A 24,820-nucleotide genomic window follows, 5' to 3' on the forward strand; every position below is an offset into this window, starting at 1 on the left:
CCTAGTCATTAGTCTACAACCTAGGGAGCCTAATCATTAGTCTACAACCTGGGGTGTAGGGCCTAGTCAGTCTAGTCTACATTAGTCTACAACCTGGGGTGTAGGGCCTAGTCATTAGTCTACAACCTGGGGTGTAGGGCTAGTCATTAGTCTACAACCTGGGGTGTAGGGCCTAGTCATTAGTCTACAACCTGGGGTGTAGGGCCTAGTCATTAGTCTACTACCTGGGGTGTAGGGCCTAATCATTAGTCTACAACCTGGGGTGTAGGGCCTAGTCATTAGTCTACAACCTGGGGTGTAGGGCCTAGTCATTAGTCTACAACCTGGGGTGTAGGGCCTAGTCATTAGTCTACAACCTGGGGTGTAGGGCCTAGTCATTAGTCTACAACCTGGGGTGTAGGGCCTAGTCATTAGTCTACAACCTGGGGTGTAGGGCCTAGTCATTAGTCTACAACCTGGGGTGTAGGGCCTAGTCATTAGTCTACAACCTGGGGTGTAGGGCCTAGTCATTAGTCTACAACCTGGGGTGTAGGGCCTAGTCATTAGTCTACAACCTGGGGTGTAGGGCCTAGTCATTAGTCTACAACCTGGGGTGTAGGACCTAGTCATTAGTCTACAACCTGGGGTGTAGGGCCTAGTCATTAGTCTACAACCTGGGGTGTAGGGCCTAGTCATTAGTCTACAACCTGGGGTGTTTGGGGACCAATTCAGGTAGGGCCTAGTTCATTACTTCCATATTTCATAACCTGTTTTAGGAGTGGTATTGTTAGATACCTACTGCTGGAGCTCGGAACAAATCATTTTACACCGGCAATCACATCTGATAAATATGGACCAATCACATCTGATAAATATGGACCAATCACATCTGATAAATATGGACCAATAACATCTTTGGCCTAATCATTAGATAAATATGGACCAATATCTGATAACCTGGGTTAAATATGGACCAATAAATACATCTGATACCTATGGACCAATAACATTAGTCTACATCTGTTAAATATGGACCAATCACATCTGATAAATATGGACCAATAACATCTGATAAATATGGACCAATAACATCATAAATATGGACCAATCACCTGGATAAATATGGTGATAAATATGGACCAATAACATCATTAAATATACAACATCTGGGTGTATGGACCTGATAAATATTAACATCTGATAAATATGGACCCAATCACATCTGATAAATATGGACCAATCAACATCTGATAAATATGGACCAATAACATCTGATAAATATGTGTATGGACCAATCACATCTGATAAATATGGACCAATAACATCTGATAAATATATGGACCAATAACATCTGATAAATATGGACCAATAACATCATAAATTGTGTATGGACCAATCACATCTGATAAATATATGGACCAATCACATCTGATAAATATGGACTAATAACATCCATAAATATATGGACCAATAACATCTGATAAATATGTGTATGGACCAATAACATCTTTAAATATGGACCAATCACATCTGATAATATATGGACCAATCACATCTGATAAATATGGACCAATCAACATCTGTTAAATATGGACCAATCAATCACATCTGATAAATATATGGACCAATAACATCTGATAAATATGGACCAATAACATCTGTTAAATATGGATCAATCAATAACATCTGATAAATATGGACCAATAACATCTGATAAATATGGACCAATCACATCTGATACATCTGTTAAATATGGACCAATCACATCTGATAAATATGGACCAATAACATCTGTTAAATATGGATCAATCACATCTGATAAATATGGACCAATAACATCTGATAAATATGGACCAATAACATCTGATAAATATGGACAATCACATCTGATAAATATGGACCAATAACATCTGATAAATATGGACCAATAACATCTGATAAATATGGACCAATAACATCTGATAAATATGGACCAATAACATCTGATAAATATGGACCAATAACATCTGATAAATATGGACCAATAACATCTGATAAATATGGACCAATAATCTGTTAAAGATAAATATGGACCAATAACATCTGATAAATATGGACCAATCACATAAATATGGACCAATCACATCTGATAAATATGGACCAATCACATCTGATAAATATGGACCAATATGGACCAATAACATCTGATAAATATGGACCAATCACATCTGTTAAATATGGACCAATCACATCTGATAAATATGGACCAATCACATCTATTAAATATGGACCAATCACATCTGATAAATATGGACCAATCACATCTGATAAATATGGACCAATAACATCTGGACCAATCTGATAAATATGGACCAATCACATCTGATAAATATGGAAATCACATCTGATAAATGATAAATATGGACCAATAACATCTGATAAATATGGACCAATAACATCTGTTAAATATGGACCAATAACATCTGCTAAATATGGACCAATAACATCTGATAAATATGGACCAATAACATCTGGAAGAGGGAAGGGTGAGAGATGCTTATCTCTATCTGCTTGGCTGGAAAGAGGAAGGGGTGTGTTAAATGCTTATCTCTATCTGCTTGGCTGGAAGTGGACCAATAACATCTGTTAAATGGAAGAGGAAGAATGGACCAATAACAAACGATACATCATATTCTCTGAACAAGCGATACATCATATTTTGTTTTGACGCGCGCCGTTTGGTCAGATGTAGACCCGGGCGAGACTGAGAATACCATGTCCGTCTTGTTGAGCTTTGGCACAGAATTTCATATCTGATAAAGTCAGGTTAGGTTATATTTGCTCATCTGTGAGGGCCTATGTTCCGAACCCGTTACGGTGCTTTAGGTGGCAAGGATTCTGCCATATTGCAGCAGTGTGTAGAAGGGAGATCTCCACAATGTAAGAAAAGTGCAGGAGGGCATAGTCAGAGAGAGTGTAAAGTAGAGACAGAGAAAAGCATTGTGGGAGTATCCATGCAGCTGGGGCTCTATTAACTGTGGGAGAGAGGTTCAGTGGGGCAAAGTTCGAGTGATTCGACTGGGAGCCCACCCCAGTGAGGAGGTCTGAAGAGAGAGAGATCCAGGTAGGTTGAATATCTTGCGTTTTATTACCATGGTGATCCACTGCACTGCACCCAGTGAGGAGGTCTGAACAGAGAGAGAGATCCAGGTAGGTTGAATATCTTGCGTTTTATTACCATGGTGATCCACTGCACTGACTGAGAGGAAATCACAGAAGATAAATGAGGTCGTTGCAGCAGCAGAAATATTAGTGCTGAAGATCTACAGGAAGTTGAGAGAAGGAGGCCCATCCTCCCAGGCCAACAGCCTGACGTAGGATCATTTAGAGACAAAGTAGTGGGGGGCTGTGTATAGGTGTATGGCATTGGAGGCTGCTGAGGGGAGAACGGTTCATAATAATGGCTGGAATGGAGTAAATGGAAATCAGAAACATGGTTTTCAATGGTATCATCTAAACATGGATTTGAGCTTTCCCCTAACCTAAATGTTCAATGTTCCGCAACTCTGACCTGCAAAAGGCAACAATACGGAACACAGCGTCTAGTCTGCCGGAAACACACGAAGAAGAAGAAGAGGGTTTAGCCGCTAGCTAGCTAACTTAGCATTTACAATAGCTACAACAAGCGCCACACGTAGCAATATGTTTTCTTCTTCTAGATCATCACATTTAAGGCTAGTTGAGGGTCTCGTTTTAATTCGTAGCTAATGCGCCAGCAACAACGAAAGATAATGTGGTTGATACACCCTTTTTCTGATGTAGCTGGCTAGTTAGTTAGCGTAACATGTTATGATAGCTAGCTGTTAATACATTAGCAAATGAATCTTAGCTAGCCATCTGGTTAGATAGTTAGCAGCGTGACTAGCTAGCTATTTTAGTTAAACCTTCATCCTTGGACCTAGTTTACCAAAACGTAGCTTGACCAGCTTTGAGTTGACTGAACTGGGTTTAATGGGATGTACTCAATGTGCTTATAATCTCATTGAAAAGAAACGATAGCTAAGCTATCAAACGTTAGCTATCTACTTCCGGCAGCATTATGTGCAATGTATCTTCTCTTTACCTGTAAGAGATACTTATGTACGATTCTTCAAACTCTTTTCTTTCTTCTTCTTCAAATATCAAACGTTTTCGAAACTCAGTCATAACCAGTCAACCCGACGACATGTTGATGTTTTCAGTCATTTCTCTTGTGACAACATGCCAGTGTGTGTTGTTTTGGTCCCTCAGAAAGCACTGGGAGTTTACACGGTGTTGTCAGGACGACGGAGAGAGACTTTTTTTTGTATCTGACTCGAGTGCGCCACCAACTGGACAACCATGAGTACTACAACATAATGATAATAGATCACTTTTTTTCACCATAAAATGACTAAATCACACCAATAGGAAGAATATTTTAATAGTGGAGTCAAAATGATGGCAATACTATATAACAACATCCCCCTCAGCAGAGCCTACATATTATTTTACAAACACCCAGCCTACAAGGCTTTTATTTAATCACCAGTTGGGGTGGACAATGTCCCTTAATAAATTATACAAAAATACATTTGAACATTGGAAGGAGGGGAAAAAAATGCATTCATAATATGTATATGTATACTACTACAGATCACAGAGTGCATTGCTGGGATGGGAGGAAGTGGTGTCGCCCCCCCTAAAACGTCCTGAGCACCTGTTGCACAGATCCACCCCATGAGCTCTCAATGTCAGGATAATAAGTGGGCATCTCTCCAGTGACAGGGATGAATGAGGATGCTGATTGGTATATGTGTGTGTGTGTATATGTGTGCGTGTGTGTATGTGTGTGTGTGCGTGTGTGTGTATATGTGTGCGTGTGTATATGTGTGTGTGTGTATATGTGTGCGTGTGTGTGTGTATATGTGTTTGTGTGTGTGCGTGTGTATATGTGTTGTGTGTGTGTGTATATGTGTGTGTGTGTGTGTGTGTATATGTGTGTGTGTGTATATGTGTGCGTGAGAAGGGTGAAAGAAATATATTGATGTGTTGTGTATATGTGTCTATTGATCCTGTCAGGGTGAATATTGATGTGTTGTATGTCTAGTCTATTGATCCTGTGTGGGTGTATTGATGTGTTGCGTCTGTGTGTATCCTGTCAGGGGTGAATATTGATGTGTTGTATCAGTCTGAGTCTATTGATCCTGTCAGGGTGAATATTGATGTGTTGTATCAGTCTATTGATCCTGTCAGGGTGAATATTGATGTGTTGTATCAGTCTATTGATCCTGTCAGGGTGAATATTGATGTGTTGTATCAGTCTGAGTCTATTGATCCTGTCAGGGTGAATATTGATGTGTTGTATCAGTCTGAGTCTATTGATCCTATCAGGGTGAATATTGATGTGTTGTATCAGTCTATTGATCCTGTCAGGGTGAATATTGATGTGTTGTATCAGTCTATTGATCCTGTCAGGGTGAATATTGATGTGTTGTATCAGTCTGAGTCTATTGATCCTGTCAGGGTGAATATTGATGTGTTGTATCAGTCTATTGATCCTGTCAGGGTGAATATTGATGTGTTGTATCAGTCTATTGATCCTGTCAGGGTGAATATTGATGTGTTGTATCAGTCTATTGATCCTGTCAGGGTGAAATGATGTGTTGTTCAGTCTGAGTCTATTGATCCTATCAGGGTGAATATTGATGTGTTGTACTCAGTCTATTGATCCTGTCAGGGTGAATATTGATGTGTTGTATCAGTCTGAGTCTATTGATCCTGTCAGGGTGAATATTGATGTGTTGTATCAGTCTATTGATCCTGTCAGGGTGAATATTGATGTGTTGTATCAGTCTGAGTCTATTGATCCTGTCAGGGTGAATATTGATGTGTTGTATCAGTCTATTGATCCTATCAGGGTGAATATTGATGTGTTGTATCAGTCTATTGATCCTGTCAGGGTGAATATTGATGTGTTGTCTGTGTCTATTGATCCTGTCAGGGTGCATATATTGATCTGTGTTTTATCCTGTCAGGGTGCATATAGGAGTGTTGTATCTATTGATCCTGTCAGGGTGAATATTGATGTGTTGTATCTGTCTATTTATCCTGTCAGGGTGCATATTGATGTGTTGTATCTGTGTATTTATCCTGTCAGGGTGAATATTGATGTGTTGTATCTGTCTATTGATCCTGTCAGGGTGAATATAGGAGTGTTGTATCTGTGTATTTAGTGCATATAGGAGTGTTGTATCTGTGTATTTATCCTGTCAGGGTGCATATAGGAGTGTTGTATCTGTGTATTTATCCTGTCAGGGTGCATATAGGAGTGTTGTATCTGTGTATTTATCTGTCAGGGTGCATATAAGTGTTGTATCTGTGTATTTATCCTGTCAGGGTGCATATAGGAGTGTTGTATCTGTGTATTTATCCTGTCAGGGTGCATATAGGAGTGTTGTATTTCCTACCATGATGCTTTCCAAATGCCTTTGGTCCACAATATATCAACCTACATTAGTACCCAGAACAACAGGACAGGAAGTATAGAATATTCAGGGGTTCTACAGGAGGTTTCTCTCCAGGGACAGGGTTAGAGTTAAAACCTACAGGAAGGTTTCTCTCCAGGAACAGGGTTGGAGTTAAAAACCTACAGGAGGTTTCTCTCCAGGAACAGGGTTGGAGTTAAAACCTAAAGGAAGGTCTCTCTCCAGGAACAGGGCTGGAGATGCTCTGGTCAGAATCTCTCTCTGCATTGTCCTTTATTTTCCTATTAGTCAGAATCTCCTCTGCATTGTCCTTTCTCTTCCTATTGGTCAGAATCTCCTCCACATTGTCATTTCTCTTCCTAGTGGTCAGAATCTGCTGTGATAAATGAACAAGGAAACAAAACATCTGAAATAAATAAGGCAATTAATCATCCCATTTTTTGTCAAAGTAGTGGTCTCTAAACAGACTTGTCTCTCCATGTGCTTCGTACTGCGCGTGTCTGTCCCTAAGCGGAGAGTCTATTTCAGTCCGTCTCCGTCCACCTGATTGGAGGAAGACCCATCAGTGGGTCTGAAACTACCTCCATCTCCAAGTCTTCTGGATCAGGGACAGAAGCCTCCTTGGTAAAATCACTGTACTGTTCCAGGATGTGGCCTGAAACTTCCTCCATCTCAAGTCTTCTGGATCAGGGAAAGCCTCCTTGAAGCTGTACTGTTCAGGATGTGGGCTGAAACTTCCTCCATCTCAAGTCTTCTGGATCAGGGACGAAGCCTCTTAGTAAAACCACTGTACTGTTCAGGACGTGGGCTGAAACTTCCTCCATCTCAAGTCTTCTGGATCAGGGACAGAAGCCTCCTTAGTAAACCACTGTAGTCTTGGGTAACAGTTCACCAGTCCGCCGAGAGAAACGTCTAGAATTTTAGAAACAAGAGTTTCTTATTGAGCGAGATTAAGCTAATCGCTCTCTGTTTTCAGTTTGTTTTCTTTTCCGTTCGGTGCCGAATAGACACACCCGACCTGTCTGTCTGTCTGTACCCAGTCCTAGCGTTCTGAGGGTTGGTTTAGATGGCAAACCGTTGTGTTGGACGGTGAGGAACTGTAGACAGAGCTCACGAATACTGCTCACTATCCTCCTCTGTTGGCCAATCAAAGACACACCGATACGCCTGATGTCCCTGGGGACAAGAGATACAGACACTATATGAGTTAGGTTAACTGTTTAGAGGAGATACAGACACTATATGAGTTAGGTTAACTGTTTAGAGGAGATACAGACACTATATGAGTTAGGTTAACTGTTTAGAGGAGATACAGACACTATATGAGTTAGGTTAACTGTTTAGAGGAGATACAGACACTATATGAGTTAGGTTAACTGTTTAGAGGAGATACACCGTGCTTCTACACCTGCATTGCTTGCTGTTTGGGGTTTTAGGCTGGGTTTCTGTACAGCACTTTGAGATATCAGCTGATGTACGAAGGGCTATATAAATACATTTGATTTGATTTGATTTGATCAGTTAGATTAACTTAATAACTGAAGTTTGGTTCCTAAACGCAGAATCAGAATCCTTTAGGTAACATTTATAAATAATAATAATATAATTATATAATTTTCATAAGTATGTTTAGTTCCTTTTCCCATTGAGGGAGAGGTTAGGCTTGTCTTCTTATTGGAATGTGTCTAACTATTGACATGTCCCCTCTGAGGTTGCCCTTATCTTGATTTAGTATATGGCCTAGGAGGCTCACTGTCTCTCTGTGATCTTGTCCAGGAGGGTGTATTTGATATATGCCATTGGATGAGGTAATGTTTTTAGTCCTAAGTGGTACCAAGAACGAGATAGGAACTTAGTTTAGGATTTCCACGACATTTGGCGACGAGGAAGGGATGTAAATCTTCACTCGCTGACCGTTCCTGACGATCTAGGTAAATATATCGTGCACGAGGGATCCCTAAACTTGGGATCTTAGGAAACCACACTTCGGGAACGAAGCAGATGGACCAACCTTTGATCTGAGAGGAAGCAAGCCGAGGGGATACCACATCTCGAACTGAGTTTTTTTTAAAGAAAAAGGTGAGCAAACCACACACAGATTTGAAGTCGAGTTGTTTAAATATGCCTGTTACGTATACTCTGAGCGTGAATTCCTTTGTAAGGAAGGCACCATGGCGGCGTAAGCAGGGCCGAGTCAGAGGAGAGTAATCTGGGAGTTTGTGGACTCAAAAGATACTCTGCCACTGTCCGGTTGCGAGTGACCAAGATCTGTCCTGACACTGGATTGATCACAGTGGGGATTGGTGCGGTCTGTAGGGGTGAGGGGCCAGGGGACTGTGTGTTCTGTGTGAAACATGGTACTTGGTGAAGCCCTATTGGAAGAAGGACCTCACTCTGTGTGTCTGTGTGATTGTCTAAGTGACCCTCAGAAGTGGTGAATTCCAATTATATCAAATGTGCTAGCCAGGTATGCCCTGGGTTACTCTGTGTGAGTATTTTGTTATGGGATCACTAGGTAATAGTTGTCGGACCGTTCTGTGTGAGCGGGGTAGGTTGACTCTGTGTGAGTAACCTTTCAAGGATGTTCTGATGTTCTGTGTGAACGTCTGACCAGTTCTGTGTGGGTTGAATCCTTAAAGTTCTGTGTGAACGTCTGACCAATCCTGTGGGTTGAATCACTTAAGGATTCTGTGAGCGTCTGACCAATCCCTGTGTAGGTTGAATCCTTAAAGTTCTGTGTAGACGTCTGACCAATCTAGTGTGGGTTGAATCCTTGAGTTCTGTGTGAGCGTCTATTAATCCTGTGTGGAAGTTGAATCCTTAAAGTTCTGTGTGAACGTCTGACCAATCCTGTGTGGGTGATCACCTAGATTTCTTACGTTTTATATGGATTCTGTGAATGATTTGAAATTATGATAAATTGTCGTGTGTATAATCAATTACTAGAGATTTAATAAAGTAATGCTGAGAATATAATTAGATACAATTTAAACCACCCATTCGTAGACGTACGTAGGTTTTGAGTTGGTATCTTAAATGGATAATTTGATGAAGATGAGTTTTAAGCACTATTAAACTAGTCTACAAAATCTGGGAAATTGAGCTCTAGAAACTGTAGAGTGTGTCCACTTTGGTTCTCCGATGTAACTATAAAACGCATATTGATTATCTCCGTCTGGGTACAACATTTCAAATGTCACCCAGATATTGGTGAGGGTCTGGGCAGGGTGATGTTGGTGAGGGTCTGGGCAGGGTGATGTGGTGGATGTTGGTGAATGTCTGGGTAGGGTGATGTTGTGGATTTTGTGAGGGTCTGGGCAGGATGATGTTGTGAATGTTGGTGAGGGTCTGGGCAGGGTGATGTTGTGGATGTTGATGAGGGGCTGGGCAGGGTGATGTTGGTGAGGGGCTGGGCAGGGCAGGGTGATGTTGGTGAGGGTCTGGGCAGGGTGATGTTGGTGAGGGGTCTGGGCAGGGTGATGTTGGTGAGGGGCTGGGCAGGGCAGGGTGATGTTGGTGAGGGTCTGGGCAGGGTGATGTTGGTGAGGGGCTGGAAGGGTGATGTTGGTGAGGGCTGGGCAGGGTGATGTTGGTGAGGGGCAGGGCTGGGTCAGGGCAGGGTGATGTTGGTGAGGGGCTGGGAAGGTGGGTGAGGGGCTGGGCAGGGTGATGTTGGTGAGGGGCTGGGCAGGGTGATGTTGGTGAGGGCTGGGCAGGGTGATGTTGGTGAGGGGCTGGGCAGGGCAGGGTGATGTTGGTGAGAGGCTGGGCAGGGTGATGCTGGTGAGGGGCTGAAGGGTCTGGGCAGGGTGATGTTGGTGAGGTCTGGGGCAGGGTGATGTTGGTGAGGGTCTGGGCAGGGGTGATGTTGTGGATGTTGGTGAGGGTCTGGGCAGGGTGATGTTGTGGATGTTGGTGAGGGTCTGGGCAGGATGATGTTGTGGATGTTGGTGAGGGTCTGGGCAGGGTGATGTTGTGGATGTTGGTGATGTTGGTGGGCTGGGCAGGGGTGATGTTGTGGATGTTGGTGAGGGTCTGGGCAGGGTGATGTTGGTGAGGGGCTGGGCAGGGTGATGTTGTGGATGTTGGTGAGGGTCTGGGCAGGTGATGTTGGTGAGGTCTGGGCAGGGTGATGTTGTGGATGTTGGTGAGGGTCTGGGCAGGGTGATGTTGGTGAGGGCTGGGCAGGGTGATGTTGTGGATGTTGGTGAGGGTCTGGGCAGGGTGATGTTGTGGATGCTGGTGAGGGTCTGGGCAGGGTGATGTTGGTGAGGGGCTGGGCAGGGCAGGGTGATGTTGGGTGAGGGGCTGGACAGGGTGATGTTGGTGAGGGTCTGGGCAGGGTGATGTTGTGGATGTTGCTGAGGGGCTGGGCAGGGTGATGTTGGTGAGGGTCTGGGCAGGGTGATGTTGGTGAGGGTCTGAGCAGGGTGATGTTGGTGAGGGGCTGGGCAGGGGTGATGTTGGTGAGGGTCTGGGCAGGGTGATGTTGGTGAGGGTCTGAGCAGGATGATGTGTGTGGATGTTGGTGAGGGTCTGGGCAGGGTGATGTTGTGGATGTTGGTGAGGGGCTGGGCAGGGTGATGTTGTGGATGTTGGTGAGGGGCTGGGCAGGGTGATGTTGGTGAGGGGCTGGGCAGGGCAGGGTGATGTTGGCGAGGGGCTGGACAGGGTGATGTTGGTGAGGGGCTGGGCAGGATGATGTTGGTGAGGACCTGGGCTGGGTGATGTTGGTGAGGGTCTTGGGCAGGGTGATGTTGGTGAGGGTCTGGGCAGGGTGATGTTGGTGAGGGCTGGGCAGGGTGATGTTGGTGAGGGGGCTGGGCAGGGCAGGGGGATGTTGGTGAGGGTCTGGGCAGGGTGATGTTGGTGAGGGTCTGGGCAGGGTGATATTGTGGATGTTGGTGAGGGTCTGGGCAGGGTGATGTTGGTGAGGGTCTTGGGCAGGGGTGATGTTGGTGAGGGTCTTGGGCAGGGTGATGTTGGTGAGGGTCTTGGGCAGGGTGATGTTGGTGAGGGTCTGGGCAGGGTGATGTTGGTGAGGGCTGGGCTGGGTGACGTTGGTGAGGGTCTTGGCTGGGTGATGTTGGTGAGGGTCTTGGGCAGGGTGATGTTGGTGAGGGTCTTGGGCTGGGTGATGTTGGTGAGGGTCTGGGGCTGGGTGATGTTGGTGAGGGTCTTGGGCTGGGTGATGTTGGTGAGGGTCTTGGGCAGGGTGATGTTGTGGATGTTTGTGATGTTAGTTTGTATGTGGGTGCTTTTGTATTGTAAAAATAGATGAACTCAATAATACACAGTAGATTGAGTTGTATTGATTAAATAAATAATCTCTGGTCAGAATACAGGAATAGGCTGCTATTTGGGAAGCAGCCGGCATCTCCTGATCCACTCACTCTATACTCATGGTGGAGACAGAGTCCAGGGTGGTGAACCCTGCTGCCAGGAACTGGTTCTTGTATTGGCTCATCTTGATGGAGTCCAGCCAATCACCGATGGAGATGAACAGAGGTAGTCCGGCACGTCCTCCAGTGATTCTGGAAAACTGAGTCGATACAGAGAGGAAGAGAAATGGGAGATATGAGAGACTGAGCTGGTGGAGCCAAACGCTTAGGTTACTAGCTCCTAATAGGGCAGCCAAATGCTTAGGTTACTAGCTGCTAACAGGCCAGCCACATGCTTAGGTTACTAGCTGCTAACAGGCCAGCCACATGCTTAGGTTACTAGCTCCTAACAGGGCAGCCAAATGCTTAGGTTACTAGCTGCTAACAGGCCAGCCAAATGCTTAGGTTACTAGCTGCTAACAGGCCAGCCAAATGCTTAGGTTACTAGCTCCTAACAGGGCAGCCAAATGCTTAGGTTACTAGCTGCTAACAGGCCAGCCAAACGCTTAGGTTACTAGCTGCTAACAGGCCAGCCAAATGCTTAGGTTACTAGCTGCTAACAGGCCAGCCAAATGCTTAGGTTACTAGCTGCTAACAGGCCAGCCAAATACTTAGGTTACTAGCTCCTAATAGACCAGCCAAATGCTTAGGTTACTAGCTAACATAACCAGGATGGTTACTAGCTCCTACGGCCAGCCAAATGCTTAGGTTACTAGCTCCTAACAGGCCACCAGGCTTAGGTTACTAGCTGCTAACAGGCCAGGAATGCTTAGGTTACTAGATGCTAATAGCCAGCCAAATGCTTGGGCTGATAATACGACCAGGATGGGTTGGATAATATGACCAGGATGGGTTGATACTATAACCAGATGGGTTGTTAATATGGGTTGATAATACGACCAGGATGGGTTGATAATATGACCAGGATGGGTTGATAATATAACCAGGATGGGTTGATAATATAACCAGGATGGGTTGATAATATGACCAGGATGGTTGATAATACGACCAGGATGGGTTGATAATATGACCAGGATGGGTTGATAATACGACCAGGATGGGTTGATAATACGACCAGTGATGGGTTGATAATATGACCAGGATGGGTTGATAATATGACCAGGATGGGTTGATAATATAACCAGGATGGGTTGATAATATGACCAGGATGGGTTGATAATACGACCAGGATGGGTTGATAATATGACCAGGATGGGTTGATAATATGACCAGGATGGGTTGATAATATGACCAGGATGGGTTGATAATACGACCAGGATGGGTTGATAATATAACCAGGATGGGTTGATAATATAACCAGGATGGGTTGATAATATAACCAGGATGGGTTGATAATATAACCAGGATGGGTTGATAATATGACCAGGATGGGTTGATAATATGACCAGGATGGGTTGATAATACGACCAGGATGGGTTGATAATACGACCAGGATGGGTTGATAATATGACCAGGATGGGTTGATAATATGGCCAGGATCGGTTGATAATATGACCAGGATGGGTTGATAATATAACCAGGATGGGTTGATAATATGACCAGGATGGTGCCTTTGGCTTCTGGACAACGAAAAGAAAGTTGATGTGAAATGCTGGTGAGAAATAATACTATGAGGAAGTCTTTATATAATAACTGCCTCTAAGTTTCTACGGATGGATATTGGCCAGGCCTCGAGGCTAGACATGCCTTATTAATTGAACTGAAGTTAAATGTTTCAAGGTTTCAAACAATTATACTGCCCCAAGATCCCATTATAGCCTATGAACACGAATGGCGAATGGGAATCAAGCTTTCATTCGAGTTGAGATTGAGAAATAAAAAATAGTGGCTCTTTTAATTTGAGATTGAATTTAGAATGGTTATTTGTTGAGCAGTGACTGGGCTGGCCAACGAGACTGGGCTGACCAATGAGACTGGGCTGCTGACCAACGAGACTGGGCTGGCCAACGAGACTGGGCTGGCCAACGAGACTGGGCTGGCCAATGACTGGGCCGACCAATGACTGGGCTGGCCAACGAGACTGGGCTGACCAATGACTGGGCTGGCCAACGAGACTGGGCTGACCAATGACTGGGCTGGCCAACGAGACTGGGCTGACCAATGACTGGGCTGGCCAATAACTGGGCGACCAAGACTGGGCTGACCAATGACTGGGCTGACCAATGACTGGGCTGGCCAACGAGACTGGGCTGACCAATGACTGGGCTGGCCAACGAGACTGGGGGACCAATAGACTGGGGCTGACCAATGACTGGGGACCAAGCTGGGCTGGCCAACGAACTGGCTGACCAATGACTTGAACGAGACTGGGCTGACCAATGACTGGGCTGACCAATGACTGGGCTGACCAATGACTGGGCTGACCAATGACTGGGCCGACCAATGACTGGGCTGACCAACGAGACTGGGCTGACCAATGACTGGGCTGGCCAACGAGACTGGGCTGACCAACTGGGCCGACCAATAACTGGGCTGACCAATAACTGACCAACTTGAGACTGGGCTGACCAATGACTGGGCTCTGGTGACCAATAACTGCTGACCAACGACTGTATTCTGCTGCTCTGGGCTGGCCAACGAGACTGGCTGACCAATGACTGGGCCTATCAACCTTTGGGCTGACCAAGACTGGGCTGACCAATTCTGCTCCTCCTAACTGACTGGGCTGACCAATAACTGCTCCTCTAACCAGTCATTGGCTGACCAGTCATTGGTCAGCGTTGGACTGTCAGACTGGGCAAATCCAGTCTGGTCAGCCCAGTTATTGGTCGGCCAAGACATTGCTGTATTCAGCCCAGGCTGGCCAACTCCTCCTAAGTCATTTGCTCCTCTATCAGACTGGGCTGACCAATGACTGGTCAGCCCAGCTGGTATTCAACGAGACTGGGCTGACCAATGACTGGGCTGGCCAACGAGACTGGCTGATAATGATTCTGGGCCTCTAAATAACTGGGCTGACCTAATGACTGGGCTGACCAATAACTGGGCTGCTCCTCTAACTAGCCTATGGTATTCTGCTCCTCTATCTAGAACGTTGGGCCGACCAATAACTGGGCTGACCAATAACTGGCCGACTCTAACTAGAATGACTGGACCGACCTCTAATAACTGTATTCCTACTCCTCCTAACAGGCCTGACCAATAACTGGGCTGACCAATAACTGGTCTGGTTCTACTCCTCCGACCTGGACTGGGCCAGACCATCACTTGGAGACTGGCATTGACCAATGACTGGGCTGACCAATAACTGGGCTGACCAATAACTGGGCCGACCAATGACTGGGCTGACTATCAATAACTGGGAACAGAGCACTTAATTGCTGACTGGTGCTGTCTGACAGGATATTCTGCTCCTATAACTAGACTAATGACTGTACTGTAAACTACTACTGTACTCTAACTAGACTACTGTATTCTGTCCTCTTCTGACATTCTGCTCTATCTAGACTATGTACTGTATTCTGCTCCTCTATCTAGACTATGTACTGTATTCTGCTCCTCTATCTAGACTATGTACTGTATTCTGCTCCTCTAACTAGACTATGTACTGTATTCTGCTCCTCTAACTAGACTATGTACTGTATTCTGCTCCTCTATCTAGACTATGTACTGTATTCTGCTCCTCTAACTAGACTATGTACTGTATTCTGCTCCTCTAACTAGACTATGTACTGTATTCTGCTCCTCTAACTAGACTATGTACTGTATTCTGCTCCTCTAACTAGACTATGTACTGTATTCTGCTCCTCTATCTAGACTATGTACTGTATTCTGCTCCTCCTCTATTCTGCTCCTCTCTAGACTATGTACTGTATTCTGCTCCTCTATCTAGACTATGTACTGTATTCTGCTCCTCTAACTAGACTATGTACTGTATTCTGCTCCTCTAACTAGACTATGTACTGTATTCTGCTCCTCTAACTAGACTATGTACTGTATTCTGCTCCTCTAACTAGACTATGTACTGTATTCTGCTCCTCCTCTAACTAGACTATGTACTGTATTCTGCTCCTCCTCTAACTAGACTATGTACTGTATTCTGCTCCTCCTCTAACTAGACTATGTACTGTATATTCTAGACTACCTCCTCTATCTAGACTATGTACTGTATTCTGCTCCTCTAACTAGACTATGTACTGTATTCTGCTCCTCTATCTAGACTATGTACTGTATTCTGCTCCTCTATCTAGACTGCTGTATTCTGCTCCTCTATCTAGACTATGTACTGTATTCTGCTCCTCTATCTAGACTATGTACTGTATTCTGCTCCTCTAACTAGACTATGTACTGTATTCTACTACTCCTCTAACTAGACTATGTACTGTATTCTGCTCCTCTAACTAGACTATGTACTGTATTCTGCTCCTCTAACTAGACTATGTACTGTATATTCTGTACTATTCTGCTCCTCCTCTCTAACTAGACTATGTACTGTATTCTGCTCCTCTATCTAGACTATGTACTGTATTCTGCTCCTCTAACTAGACTATGTACTGTATTCTGCTCCCTCTATCTAGACTATGTACTGTATTCTGCTCCTCTATCTAGACTCTAACTATGTACTGTATTCTGCTCCTCTAACTAGACTATGTACTGTATTCTGCTCCTCCTCTAACTAGACTATGTACTGACTATTCTGCTCCTCCTCTAACTAGACTATGTACTGTATTCTGCTCCTCTAACTAGACTATGTACTGTATTCTGCTCCTCTAACTAGACTATGTACTGTACTGCTCCTCTATCTAGACTACTGTATTCTGCTCCTCTAACTAGACTATGTACTGTATTCTGCTCCTCTATCTAGACTATGTACTGTATTCTGCTCCTCTAACTAGACTATGTACTGTATTCTGCTCCTCTATCTAGACTATGTACTGTATTCTGCTAGACTATACTATATTCCTCTATCTAGACTATGTACTGTATTCTGCTCCTCTATCTAGACTATGTACTGTATTCTGCTCCTCTATCTAGACTATGTACTGTATTCTTCTCCTCTATCTAGACTATGTACTGTATTCTGCTCCTCTAACTAGACTATGTACTGTATACTGCTCCTCCTCTAACTAGACTATGTACTGTATTCTGCTCCTGCCTCTCTAGACTATGTACTGTATTCTGCTCCTCTAACTAGACTATGTACTGTATTCTGCTCCTCTAATCTAGACTATGTACTGTATTCTGCTCCTCCTCTAACTAGACTATGTACTGTATTCTGCTCCTCTAGACTAGACTGTATTCTGTAACTAGTATTCTGCTCCTCTAACTAGACTATGTACTGTATTCTTCTGCTCCTCTATCTAGACTATGTACTGTATTCTGCTCCTCTAACTACTATGTATATCTCTGCTCCTCTATCTAGACTATGTACTGTATTCTGCTCCTCTAACTAGACTATGTACTGTATTCTGCTCCTCCTAACTAGACTAGACTATGCTCCTCCTCTACTGACTATTCTGCTCCTCTAACTAGACTATGTACTGTATTCTGCTCCTCTAACTAGACTATGTACTGTATTCTGCTCCTCTAACTAGACTATGTACTGTATTCTGCCCTCCTCTACCTAGACAATGTACTGTATTCTGCTCCTCTATCTAGACTATGTACTGTATTCTGCTCCTCTAACTAGACTATGTACTGTATTCTGCTCCTCCTCTAACTAGACTATGTACTGTATTCTGCTCCTCTAACTAGACTATGTACTATGCTCCTGTTCCTCCTCTAACTAGACTGTATTCTGCTCCTCCTCTAACTAGACTATGTACTGTATTCTGCTCCTCTAACTAGACTATGTACTGTATTCTGCTCCTCTATCTAGACTATGTACTGTATTCTGCTCCTCTATCTAGACTATGTACTGTATTCTGCTCCTCTAACTAGACTATGTACTGTATTCTGCTCCTCCTCTACCTAGACAATGTACTGTATTCTGCTCCTCTATCTAGACTATGTACTGTATTCTGCTCCTCTAACTAGACTATGTACTGTATTCTGCTCCTCCTCTAACTAGACTATGTACTGTATTCTGCTCCTCCTCTAACTAGACTATGTACTGTATTCTGCTCCTCTAACTAGACTATGTACTGTATTCTGCTCCTCTAACTAGACTATGTACTGTATTCTGCTCCTCCTCTAACTAGACTATGTACTGTATTCTGCTCCTCTAACTAGACTATGTACTGTATTCTGCTCCTCTAACTAGACTATGTACTGTATTCTGCTCCTCTAACTAGACTATGTACTGTATTCTGCTCCTCCTCTAACTAGACTATGTACTGTATTCTGCTCCTCTAACTAGACTATGTACTGTATTCTGCTCCTCTAACTAGACTATGTACTGTATTCTAGCTCCTCTAACTAGACTATGTACTGTATTCTGCTAGACTATGTACTCCTCTCTATCTAGACTATGTACTGTATTCTGCTCCTCTAACTAGACTATGTACTGTATTCTGCTGCTCCTCTAACTAGACTATGTACTGTATTCTGTATCTAGACTGCTGCATTTACTGCTCTTTCTATCTATGCTATGTCCTCTATCTAGACTATGTACTGTATTCTGCTCCCTAACTAGACTATCTAACTAGACTATGTACTGTATTCTGCTCCCTCTAGACTAGACTATGTACTGTATTCTGTATTCTGCTCCTCTATCTAGACTATGTACTGTATTCTGCTCCTCTATCTAGACTATGTACTGTATTCTGCTCCTCTAACTAGACTATGTACTGTATTCTGCTCCTCTATCTAGACTATGTACTGTATTCTGCTCCTGTTCTGCTCCTCTATCTAGACTATGTACTGTATTCTGCTCCTCTAACTAGACTATGTACTGTATTCTGCTCCTCTATCTAGACTATGTACTGTATTCTGCTCCTCTAACTAGACTATGTACTGTATTCTGCTCCTCTAACTGACTATTCTGTATTCTCCTCTATCTAGACTATGTACTGTATTCTGCTCCTCTATCTAGACTATGTACTGTATTCTGCTCCTCTAACTAGACTATGTACTGTATTCTGCTCCTCTAACTAGACTATGTACTGTATTCTGCTCTAACTAGACTATGTACTGTATTCTGCCTCTATCTAGACTATGTACTGTATTCTGCTCCTCTAACTAGACTATGTACTGTATTCTGCTCCTCTAACTAGACTATGTACTGTATTCTGCTCCTCCTCTAACTAGACTATGTACTGTATTCTGCTCCTCTAACTAGACTATGTACTGTATTCTGCTCCTCTATTCTAGACTAGACTGTATTCTGCTCCTCTACTAGACTATTCTGTATTCTGCTCCTCTAACTAGACTATGTACTGTATTCTGCTCCTCTAACTAGACTATGTACTGTATTCTGCTCCTCTATCTAGACTATGTACTGTATTCTGCTCCTCTATCTAGACTATGTACTGTATTCTGCTCCTCTATCTAGACTATGTACTGTATTCTGCTCCCTCTATCTAGACTATGTACTGTATTCTGCTCCTCTAACTAGACTATGTACTGTATGTCTGCTGCTCCTCTATCTAGACTATGTACTGTATTCTGTAACATTTAAGTCATTCCTCCTCTATCTAGACTATGTACTGTATTCTGCTCCTCCTCTATCTATGACTATGTACTGTATTCTGCTCCTCTAACTAGACTATGTACTGTATTCTGCTCCTCTATCTAGACTATGTACTGTATTCTGCTCCTCTAACTAGACTATGTACTGTATTCTGCTCCTCCTCTATCTAGACTATGTACTGTATTCTGCTCCTCTAACTAGACTATGTACTGTATTCTGCTCCTCTAACTAGACTATGTACTGTATTCTGCTCCTCTAACTAGACTATGTACTGTATTCTGCTCCTCTCTATAACTAGACTATGTACTGTATTCTGCTCCTCTATCTAGACTATGTACTGTATTCTGCTCCTCCTATAACTAGACTATGTACTGTATTCTGCTCCTCCTCTAACTAGACTATGTACTGTATTCTGCTCCTATAACTAGACTATGTACTGTATTCTGCTCCTCTACCTAGACAATGTACTGTATTCTGCTCCTCTATCTAGACTATGTACTGTATTCTGCTCCTCTAACTAGACCTATTCTGCTCCTCCTCTAACTAGAATGTACTGTATTCTGCTCCTCTAACTAGACTATGTACTGTATTCTGTATACTACTACTCTATCTAGACTATGTACTGTATTCTGCCCTCTACCTAGACAATGTACTGTATTCTGCTCCTCTATCTAGACTATGTACTATATACTACTGCTCTATCTAGACTATGTACTGTATTCTGTGTGATAAATAACATAGACACGAGCGCTAACAAACGTATTTCCTAGACTATGTACTGTATTCTGCTCCTCTAACCGATTAACGGTTAACCGTTAACATCCCTACAGTCGATACAATGACACTTTATTGTCCGTAGACTATGTAACCTGAAATGTAGATGGGAGGTCTGACAATGTACTGTGTTCTGACCCTAACCCCTGGATGTTTGTCTATGGATTGGTTGATTGGTTGTTCTCATCTGTGTACGTGGTCCACTAGTGTTATCTAACTACTGGGCTTAGGTTAGGGGTCAGGGGTCAGTGTTAGGGTCAGCGTTCAGGGTCAGAGGTTAGGGTCAGGATCAGGGTTAGGGTCAGAGGTTAGGGATCAGGGTTAAGGTCAGAGGTTATTCTGCTCCTCTATCTAGAGGTTAGGGTCAGTCAGGGTTAGGGATCAGGGTTAGAAATTAGATGGAGGGTCAGGGTTTGAGGCTCATCTGTGGTTTAGGGTCAGGGCTTAAGGTTAGGGGTCAGTCAGGGTCAGAGGTTCAGGGATCAGGTTAGGGTCAGAAGTTAGGGGTCAGGGTTTAGGCTCAGGGTTTAAGGTCAGGGGTTAGGGTCAGGGGTTAGGGTCAGAGATTAGGGGAAAGGTTTAGGCTCAGCTGTCAGGGTAAGGGTTAGAGTCAGAGGTAAGGGTTAGGGTCAGGGATAAGGGTCAGAGGTTAGTGGCAGGGGTTAGGGTCAGGGGTTAGGATCAGATATCAGGTTCCAGGGTTAGGGATAAGGGTCAGAGGTTAGGGTCAGGGGTTACCTGTTGTCCACCAGTGTCAGTAGACTAGTGGGGTTCCTGATGAGTTTATCCAGGAAGGAGACCAGGCTGTTGAAGTGAGGTCTCTGCCCTCTCTCCTTCTGCCAGCAGTGGAGCATCAACTGGTGTAGAACCACAGGACAGTCCATGGGGACAGGGAGACGGTAACCCTCCTCTATAGACAGGATCACCTGTAATGTAGAACCACAGGACAGTCCATGGGGACAGGGAGACGGTAACCCTCCTCTATAGATAGGATCACCTGCCAGGGAAGAGGTCACAGGTTACACTTGTCAGCATGGAGTGACCATGTAGAGTTCCAAATGATGATGAAACTTCCACCTAGCCTATCAGAGAGCAGGATAGATCTACTATTACCATAATGCTAAAACCTGTCAGATCCTCTCAGAGGGACTAAGGGTCCATTTGGGATTTGGCCATAGAATACCATAACTCACATCCTGATTGGACAAGAGGGAATAGCAGAACACCATAACTCACATCCTGATTGGACAAGAGGGAATAGCAGAACACCATAACTCACATCCTGATTGGACAAGAGGGAATAGCAGAACACCATAACTCACATCCTGATTGGACAAGAGGGAATAACAGAACACCATAACTCACATCCTGATTGGACAAGAGAGAATAGCAGAACACCATAACTCACATCCTGATTGGACAAGAGGGAATAGCAGAACACCATAACTCACATCCTGATTGGACAACAGGGAATAACAGAACACCATAACTCACATCCTGATTGGACAAGAGGGAATAACAGAACACCATAACTCACATCCAGATTGGACAAGAGGGAATAACAGAACACCATAACTCACATCCTGATTGGACAAGAGGGAATAACAGAACACCATAACTCACATCCTGATTGGACAAGAGGGAATAACAGAACACCATAACTCACATCCTGATTGGACAAGAGGAATAGCAGAACACCATAACTCACATCCTGATTGGACAAGAGGGAATAGCAGAACATTAGAACTCACATCCTGATTGGACAAGAGGGAATAAAAGAACATTAGAACTCCCATCCTGATTGGACAAGAGGGAATAACATAACATTAGAACTCACATCCTGATTGGACAAGAGGGAATAACAGAACATCCTTAACTCACATCCTGATTGGACAAGAGGGAATAACAGAAAACCATAAACATCCTGATTGGACAACAGGGAATAACTAACATTAGAACATCCTGATGGGACAAGAGGGAATAACAGAACATTATAACTCACATCCTGATTGGACATCTCCCAGTAAGGTCTCTCCCCATACGACATCACTTCCCACATGACTGATGGGACAAGCTCCAGAATCGGAGGCTGAAGAGAACTTCCTGTAGGTGATGGACATCTCGGAGCTGTCCAACGCACCGGGATCTTATCCCCTGGACAGAGGACAGAAATAAAACCTGGGTCAAACAGCAACTATATAGAGAACTTCCTGTAGGTGATGGCCTCGGGAGCTGTCCAACGCACCGGGATCTTATCCCCCTGGACAGAGGACATAAATAAAACCTGGGTCAAACAGCAACTATATAGAGAACTTCCTGTAGGTGATGGCCTCGGGAGCTGTCCAACGCACCGGGATCTTATCCCCCTGGGCAGAGGACAGAAATAAAACCTGGGTCAAACAGCAACTATATAGAGAACTTCCTGTAGGTGATGGCCTCGGGAGCTGTCCAACGCACCGGGATCTTATCCCCCTGGACAGAGGACAGAAATAAAACCTGGGTCAAACAGCAACTATATAGAGAACTTCCTGTAGGTGATGGCCTCGGGAGCTGTCCAACGCACCGGGATCTTATCCCCCTGGACAGAGGACAGAAATAAAACCTGGGTCAAACAGCAACTATATAGAGAACTTCCTGTAGGTGATGGCCTCGGGAGCTGTCCAACGCACCGGGATCTTATCCCCCTGGGCAGAGGACAGAAATAAAACCTGGGTCAAACAGCAACTATATAGAGAACTTCCTGTAGGTGATGGCCTCAGGAGCTGTCCAACGCACCGGGATCTTATCCCCCTGGGCAGAGGACAGAAATAAAACCTGGGTCAAACAGCAACTATATAGAGAACTTCCTGTAGGTGATGGCCTCGGGAGCTGTCCAACGCACCGGGATCTTATCCCCCTGGACAGAGGACAGAAATAAAACCTGGGTCAAACAGCAACTATATAGAGAACTTCCTTTAGGTGATGGCCTCGGGAGCTGTCCAACGCACCGGGATCTTATCCCCTGGACAGAGGACAGAAATAAAACCTGGGTCAAACAGCAACTATATAGAGAACTTCCTGTAGGTGATGGCCTCGGGAGCTGTCCAACGCACCGGGATCTTATCCCCTGGACAGAGGACAGAAATAAAACCTGGGTCAAACAGCAACTATATAGAGAACTTCCTGTAGGTGATGGCCTCGGGAGCTGTCCAACGCACCGGGATCTTATCCCCCTGGACAGAGGACAGAAATAAAACCTGGGTCAAACAGCAACTATATAGAGAACTTCCTGTAGGTGATGGCCTCGGGAGCTGTCCAACGCACCGGGATCTTATCCCCCTGGACAGAGGACAGAAATAAAACCTGGGTCAAACAGCAACTATATAGTACACTTCTATTAACCAGGGCCCTATGGACTGAAGTCTATCCCCTATATAGTACACTTCTATTAACCAGGGCCCTATGGACTGAAGTCTATCCCCTATATAGTACACTTCTATTAACCAGGACCCTATGGACTGAAGTCTACCCCCTATATAGTACACTTCTATTAACCAGGGCCCTATGGACTGAAGTCTAATATAGTACCTTCTATTAACCAGGGCCCTGTGGACTGAAGTCTATCCCCTATATAGTACACTTCTATTAACCAGGGCCCTATGGACTGAAGTCTACCCCTATATAGTACACTTCTATTAACCAGGACCCTATGGACTGAAGTCTATCCCCTATAGTACACTTCTATTAACCAGGGCCCTATGGAGGAAGTCTATCCCCTATATAGTACACTTCTATTAACCAGGGCCCTATGGACTGAAGTCTAACCCCTATATAGTACACTTCTATTAACCAGGGCCCTATGGACTGAAGTCTATCCCCTATATAGTATACTTCTATTAACCAGGGCCCTATGGACTGAAGTCTATCCCCTATATAGTACACTTCTATTAACCAGGGCCCTATGGACTGAAGTCTACCCCCTATATAGTACACTTCTATTAACCAGGACCCTATGGACTGAAGTCTATCCCCTATATAGTACACTTCTATTAACCAGGGCCCTATGGACTGAAGTCTATCCCCTATATAGTACACTTCTATTAACTGGGACCCTATGGACTGTATTCTAACCCCTATAAAGTACACTTCTATTAACCAGGGCCCTATGGACTGAAGTCTATCCCCTATATAGTACACTTCTATTAACCAGGGCCCTATGGACTGAAGTCTATCCCCTATATAGTACACTTCTATTAACCAGGACCATATGGACTGAAGTCTACCCCCTATATAGTACACTTCTATTAACCAGGGCCCTATGGACTGAAGTCTACCCCCTATATAGTATACTTCTATTAACCAGGGCCCTATGGACTGAAGTCTATCCCCTATATAGTACACTTCTATTAACCAGGACCCTATGGACTGAAGTCTACCCCCTATATAGTACACTTCTATTAACCAGGACACTATGGACTGAAGTCTACCCCCTATATAGTACACTTCTATTAACTAGGACCCTATGGACTGAAGTCTATCCCCTATATAGTACACTTCTATTAACCAGGGCCCTATGGACTGAAGTCTACCCCCTATATAGTATACTTCTATTAACCAGGGCCCTATGGACT

The 24,820-nt window shown here is 44.1% G+C and overlaps 1 pseudogene; it reads right to left on the minus strand.

Annotated features, from left to right (window-relative positions):
- Positions 1-7,260: 7,260 nt before the first annotated feature.
- Positions 7,261-24,820, minus strand: part of LOC135572487 (ephrin type-A receptor 6-like) — a 78,031-nt pseudogene continuing 60,471 nt past the window's right edge.

The sequence above is a fragment of the Oncorhynchus nerka genome, linkage group LG2 (assembly GCF_034236695.1).
Source record: "Oncorhynchus nerka isolate Pitt River linkage group LG2, Oner_Uvic_2.0, whole genome shotgun sequence".
NCBI classification, from domain to species: Eukaryota; Metazoa; Chordata; class Actinopteri; order Salmoniformes; family Salmonidae; genus Oncorhynchus; species Oncorhynchus nerka.